Source organism: Mustelus asterias, chromosome 23 (genome assembly GCF_964213995.1).
Source record: "Mustelus asterias chromosome 23, sMusAst1.hap1.1, whole genome shotgun sequence".
NCBI classification, from domain to species: domain Eukaryota; kingdom Metazoa; phylum Chordata; class Chondrichthyes; order Carcharhiniformes; family Triakidae; genus Mustelus; species Mustelus asterias.
In genome coordinates this window covers 63,518,480-63,526,195 of record NC_135823.1, presented here as the reverse complement: position 1 = coordinate 63,526,195, position 7,716 = coordinate 63,518,480, and positions in this window count along the sequence as shown.

The window sequence follows — 7,716 nt, the reverse complement described above, 5'->3', positions numbered from 1 at the left end:
CGCACATCTTTGGACTGTGGGAGGAAACCGGAGCACCCGGAGGAAACCCAAACAGGCACGGTGAAAACGTGTAAACTCTACACAGACAGTGACCCGAGGCCAGAATTGAACCGGGGTCCTTGTCACTGTGAGGCAGCATTATTCATATTTCAGCCATGGGTTTCTTATGTAACCATTGTGCCACCGTGCCTGGCAACACAGCCACTTGCTCCTTGTTACAGAGAACAGTGTCAATCCCCCTCATTACAATGTCCCCACAGGAATAGCTTCCTGTATCACAGTGCCATGGTCAGTCAGCTCATGCACCTTGCAGCCCCTACTCTCATCCAAACAGGCTGAGAGAACCTCAAACTACTTACAGCTTGTCTTTTGTTGAAAATTGGACTGTTTATACTTTAAATCTGGGAGAGACAGAGATAGACCACCACAAACATTCACATCCAGAAATCGATCACAAATCACTGGATTCAATACGTAGAGGTGGCACTGTGGTTAGCACTGCTGCCTCACAGCACCAGGGAACCAGGTTCAATTCTGGCCTTCGGTGATTGCCTGTGTGGAGTCAGCAAGTTCTCCCTGTGTCCTTGTAGGTTTCCTCCGGGTGCTCCGGTTTCCTCCCACACTCCAAAGATATGCGGGCTAGGTGGATTGGCCATGCTAAATTGCCCCTTAGTGTCCAAAGATATGCAGGTTAGGTGGATTGGCCATGCTAAATTGCCCCATAGTGTTAGGGGGACTAGCAGAGTAAATACATGGGGTTGAGGGGATAGGGCCTGGGTGGGATTGTAGTCCATGCAGACTTGATGGGCTGAATGGCCTCCTTTTGCACTGTGGGGATTCTATGATTCTAGAGAGATTACCCAGAAGGCTGAAAACCAGAGTTGCTGGAAATGGGCGACCCACCATAACATTGGCAAACAATGTGCCAGTCTGTGCCTCTACTGCTGCTTATTCACCAGCACATCAAACATGAATTCAAACCATGGTTGTGGCACAATTTGGATCAGCCTTCCACAGTTTTGCCAACCTTCATGTTCCCTCTCAAGCGATGCTGGACCAAGTGACCCCAATCTGTCACACAGCAATATTGCCAAACATCAGAACCATCCCCCATTGCGACCAAAGCCCAGGTCTACCGTCAGTGCTACAAAGGTGATGTTCCAGTGAAGCTCACAAGGCAAAGGTTGGTTGTGGGGAAATAAGATGGATTATTATTGCTTTCCAGGATGATCCTGGAATACTGATGGACTTTGGTAAAGGAAGGCTAGGCCCTTAGACACAGAGAGATCTGGTGATGGCTAACCAAACCAGTAATGTGGCAATGATGCTGAATGCCCGTGCATCTTGGAGTACACCAAAGATGAAAACCTGATCAACTTTTTCTGCATCTTAATAGGCAGTGCGGTGGCTCACTGGCCTCACAACGCCAGGGACCCAGGTTTGATTCCTGGCTTGGGTCACTATCTGCACGGAGTCTGCACGTTCTCCCCGTGTCTGCATGGGTTTCCTCTGGGTGCTCCGGTTTCCCCCCACAGTCCAAAGATATGCAGGTTACATGGATTGGCAATGTTAACTTGCCCCTTAGTGTCAGGGGGACTAGCTATTACATGGAGTTATGGGGATAGGACCTGGGTGGGTTTGTGATCGGTGAAGACTCAATGGGCTGAATGGCCTCCTTTCGCACTGTAGAATTCTAAGTAATGTATGAAGTTTGCCAGCACTAATTAACTTACTGACACAAAAGTCCACATGTGCAACTTAGAACTACAGGACATGGTCTTTAGTGAGGACCAAGATCTAAAAACAGAAAGAATGATCTTTAATATTTCTGCAACAATAAAGATGACAACATATGATATTAAAGGGCCCCACGTAATAAATCATCCAGAATTCCCAATTTGGAACATTAAAATTAACGGGTAATGTACATGAGTCAGTGCATCAGCAAGTACATGCTAACTGCATTGTTAAAATCATTGCCTGATTAAAAACAGATAATGGTTATTGGCTCAACCTCCACAGGAGAATAAATGGATACACGTGGCACAGTTGCTATGGAGTACGTTTGTATTTCTGCCAAGTTGGAAGCAGAATAAACTTGCTGAAGTTAAAAGTCAAGCGGCTGTATAATTCCTCCTTCATATACTGACGGTGAGTATTAACAGGCAACGCTAACACCTCCCCAGTCATTGAAATCAATTATAATAGCAACAATAACATCGACTAGTCGCACACTCCCAGAGGAAGTATGACTATTTCCATATAAAATAAACAAACACTTGTTATTCTTGTTTGCCCCAGAAGTGTGTACATAACCTTTCAGCCTGTTACAGTGTACCAGCCAAAATGTCCACCATTTACTCAAATTAGCCATGCGCAGAGGCATGGGAGATGCACCACAATTGAGTTTTTAATGCACAAAGCCATCTCAAGGCACTGAACTTTGGTGGATAGTGAAATAAAACATTGAGCCAATGGGGGGAGTCTGAGAGGGTGACCAGAAAGTTAGACAGAAAGCTGGGCTTTAAAGATCTTTCCATATTAGGCAAGAGACTCACCTGATGAAGGAGCAGTGCTCCGAAAGCTCGTGCTACCAAATAAACCTGTTGGACTTTAACCTGACGTTGTGAGACTTCTTACTGTGCCCACCCCAGTCCAAAGCCGGCATCTCCACATCATATATTAGGCCAGTGAAGTCGGTTTTCCGATGGAATTCCAGAGAGTTGCACACAGCTGCTAATGGTGATGTAACTTATAGGGCGTGTATATAAGGGCAGATTTAGGAGAAGAGTTCAGAGAGGGGGTGCTGGGAGAAAGTTACAGAGATAGAGTTGAGGCCCACAGAGGAATCTAAGCATGAGTGTTAAATAACTCACCAAGTACAACCATTCTAACCAGAATTCATTATAGTATATCTATACTCAATGGGGAGGCAATGGTGTAGTGGTATTGTCATTGGACTAGTAATCCTGAGACCCGGGGTAATGCTCTGAGGAACTGGGTTCGAATTCCACCATGGCTGATGGTGAACTCTGAATTCCATAAAAATCTGGAGTTACAAGTCTAATGATGACCAGGAAACCATTGTTGATGGTCGTAAAAGCCTATCTGGTTCACTAATGTCCTTACTTGGTTTGGCCTAAATGTGGCAACATTAATCCACATCATAAATGTGGCAATGCAGTTGACTTTCAAATGCCAGCACCCCCTCTCTGAACTCTTCTCCTAAATCTGCCCTTATATACACGCCCTATAAGTTACGTCACCATTAGCAGCTGCATGCAACTCTCTGGAATTCCATCGGAAAACCGACTTCACTTGCCTAATATATGTTGAGGAGATGCTGGCTTTGGGCTGGGGTGGGCACAGTAAGAAGTCTCACAACGTCAGGTTAAAGTCCAACAGGTTTATTTGGTAGCACGGGCTTTCGGAGCGCTGCTCCTTCATCAGGTGAGTCTCTGTGGCATTTGAAAGGGATGGGAAATAAATGTTGATCCAGCCAACGATGCCCACATCCCATGAGAAAATTTTAAAAAAAACTCTATGGGTGGGATTTTCTGGCCTCTTTCAATCCAAAACTGGAAAATCGCACCCCCAACCCCCTGAAAGTCAACAGACTTTTCATGCTCTGTGTCCTGCCCATTACGATAGATAAGAATTTTAAAATCAAGGCATTGCTTAGCTGCGAACCAGTACAGGGAGGCGATGGCCTAGTGGTATTATCGCTAGACTATTAATCCAAAAACTCAGCTAATGTTCTGGGGACCCGGGTTCGAATCCCACCACGGCAGATGGTAGAATTTGAATTCAATAAAAAATATCTGGAATTAAGAATCTACTGCTGACCATGAAACCATTGTCGATTGTCAGAAATATCCATCTGGTTCACTGATGTCCTTTCAGGAAGGAAATAAATTGTCGGGAATACCCATCTGGTTCAATAATGCCCTTTAGGGAAGGAAACCTGTTGTTCTTACCTCGTCTGGCCTAGGTAACACTCAACTCGGGCAACTAGGGATGGGCAATAAATGCTGGCCAGCCAGCAACGCCCATGTCCCATGAATGAATAAAAAAATTGGGACGGGAAAATTCTGCCCCAGCTATAAACAATGGCAGCATTTCAAAGTGAAAAAGTCACATCAAATGACCACAAAATAAAATTTCCACTCAACATAATTGCACCAGGCTGCCCATGTACCTTTGAGTAAAACTGCAGAGTAATTACTGTATGGAATCATAGAATCCTACAGAGCAAAAGGAGGCCATTCGGCCCATCGAGTCTGCACTGACCACAATCCCACCCAGGCCCCACCCCCACAACCCCATCCACTTACCCTAGCTAGTCCCATAAAACCATAAGACATAGGAGCGGAAGTAAGGCCATTCGGCCCATCGAGTCCACCCCACCATTCAATCATGGTTGATTTCAACTCCATTTACCCGCTCTCTCCCCATAGCCCTTGATTCCTCGAGAAATCAAGAATTTATCAATTTCTGTCTTGAAGACGCTCAACGTCTCGGCCTCCACAGCCCTCTGTGGCAATGAATTCCACAGACCTACCACTCTCTGGCTGAAGAAATTTCCCCTCATCTCTGTTCTAAAGTGACTCCCTTTTATTCTAAGGCTGTGCCCCCGCGTCCTAGTCTCCCCTGCTAATGGAAACAACTTCCCTACGTCCATCCTATCTAAGCCGTTCATTATCTTGTAAGTTTCTATTAGATCCCCCCTCAACCTCCTAAACTCCAATGAATATAATCCCACGATCCTCAGACGTTCATCGTATGTCAGGCCTACCATTCCTGGGATCATCCGTGTGAATCTCCGCTGGACCCGCTCCAGTGCCAGTATGTCCTTCCTGAGGTGTGGGGCCCAAAATTGCTCACAGTACTCCAAATGTCCCCTGACACTGAGGGACAATTTAGCACAGCCAATCCACCTAAACTGCACATCTTTGGAGTGTGAAAGGAAATCAGAGCACCCGGAGGAAACCCACACAGACACGGGGAGAACGTGCAGACTCCACACAGACAGCGACCCAAGCTGGGAATTGAACCCAGGTCCCTGGCGCGGTGAGGCAGCAGCACTAACCGTGCTGCCTCTCTAAAATTGCAGAGTAATTACTGTAAACAGATTTGCTCCATAAACTTGGGAACTTGGTAACTCAATCTAATTCAAATCCCTTAACAGTCAGAGAGCAACCAGAGGTATTTATCCATATTTATCCATCTGACTAGACAGATGCAAACCCAGTTAAGAAATGACGTTGTTTTAGCTCTTTGCTCTGTCTTCTATGTCCTTGATAAATGTTTAATGGTGAGTTTGCTGAGAGTGTGATTTTTTTTAAATTAAAAAACATAATGCATAAAGTTATTGCAACGCAAATCATTGCCGATCAGGTCAACATTTCCTGCTTTTGTAATTTTCATTTGTATTTTGGGGTCAGTTTCCATGAGGGTCAGTTATGTTAGCAATGGGAAATTTTTCACATAGATCATGATAAGCAGGAGTTGGCTTCAGAGTAAACTTCCTCCACTCCAGCTTGGCAGATGTCTTGAGTGAAAAATAGGCACATCAGAGAGAATTTAATTTCCCATATCTGTCTCCCTTGTGAGTTTTCAGAAAAAGACGGAGAACAAGGGCAGCGTTGTGGCGCAGACGTTAGCACTGCTGCCTCACAGCGCCAGGGACCCGGGTTCAATTCTGGCCTGGGGTGTGTGGAGTTTGCACATTCTCCCCGTATCTGCATGGGTTTTCTCCAGATGCTCCGGTTTCCTCCCACCCAACAAAGATGCGCAGGTTAGGATGATTTGTCCTAATAAATTGCCCCTTAGTGTCTGGGGGTTTAACAGGGTTAATACATGGGATAGGGCCTGAGTGGGATTGTTGTTAGTGCAGGCCACAAAGGAGGCCATGGCCTAATGGTATTATCGCTAGGCTATTAATCTGGAAACTCAGCTAATGTTCTGGGGACCCTGGTTCGAATCCCGCCAAGGCAGATGGTGGAATTTGAATTCAATATAAAAAAAATCTGGAATTAAGAACCTACTGATGATCATGAAACCTTTGTTAATTGTTTGAAAAACCCATCTGATTCATTAATGTCCTTTAGGGAAGGAAATCTGCCGCCCTTACCTGGTCTGGCCTAAATGTGACTCCAGAGCCGCAGCAATGTGGTTGACTCTCAACTGCCATTGGGCAACTAGGGATGGGAAATAAATGCTGGCCCAACCAGTGACGCCAATGTTCCACGAATGAAAAAAATGGCTCGATAGACCCAATGGCCTCCTTCTGCACTGTAGGGATTCTATGAATCCCCAAATCATTTCATCCAGGATTCTTATGATCAATAGAGAAACTATCACCCCATTACTTTTTGGACTTACTGGGGTGAAAGGTCAAGCTGCTAAGCTATCACACTAGGGCCTTGTGTTAAACTTTGGTTGTTAATCAGTGCAGTATATTTAATATTGTAACTGGATTAAAAATGAATAAAGATGTTAAATGGAAAATGAAAGACATGTGGAGTTGCTTCTGATGATGCCCTGAATCCGAGTCAAATAAAGAGTTCATAGATGGGCAGCAGGGTGGCACAGTGGTTAGCACTGCTGCCTCACAGCACCAGGGACCCGGGTTCAATTCCCGGCTTGGGTCACTGTCTGTGTGGAGTTTGCACATTCTCCCCGTATCTGCATGGGTTTCCTCCGGGTGCTCCGGTTTCCTCCCACAGTGCAAAGATGTGCGGGTTAGGTGGATTGGCCATGCTAAATTGCCTCTTATTATCAGGGGGACTAGCTAGGGTAAATGCATGGGGTTATGGGGATAGGGCCTGAGTGGGATTGTGTTCGGTGTGGACTGAATGGGCCAAAAGGCCTCTTTCTGCACTGTCGGGATTCTATGAAATCATTAGAATTGGTCTTTGCACAAAGCTGTCAGCTTATCCACAATATAGTTATGCCTTTATGTTGCTGAGCATTTCTGTTTCGCTGAGTAGATTGCAATTGCCAGGATTTTTTATCCGCTTACAGCAATCATTATTGCTTTGTTTTGGCAAGAGGCATGTGTTCCATTGAAAACTCCTGAACAAAGCTTCGAAATAAACTAATCAAATAGGTCATATTTCACGATGCCTACATTTTATCTACTGAATTATCTTGTGTGTCTATTAATACATTTATACTTGAAGGTCCCAGTCTCTTTCAAAAGCTTGAGCTTGGAGTTGATCCAGAGGGGAGACGGAGCTGGATACTGATAGTGCAGAATTCCGCAATGCATCAGAACCAACTGTACTTTCCACAGTCACCCAGCTGGATGGACATTCACCCGCCTCATTCCATTCCCCTCTATCGAATCGCAACCAGAGAGCTGCCACTGACAGCTTCTCTTTCCATTCCTGCAGTTGCTTCTGAAGTCCCCCAAGGATCTATCCTTGACCTTTTCCTATTTCCCACCTACATGCTGCCTCTTGGCAACATCATTCAGAAATGCATCAGTTTCCACATGGACGCTGACAAGATCCAGCTTTACCTCACTATCACCACCTCACTATACCTCCCCCCTTCCTCCATTTATAAAATATTGAGGGATATAAATCAGCTAGATCGTCAACATCTTTTCCCAAAGGTAGGGGAGTCTAAAACTAGAGGGCATAGGTTTAAGGTGAGAGGGGAGACATACAAAAGGGTCCAGGGGGGCAATGTTTTCACACAGAGGGGGAG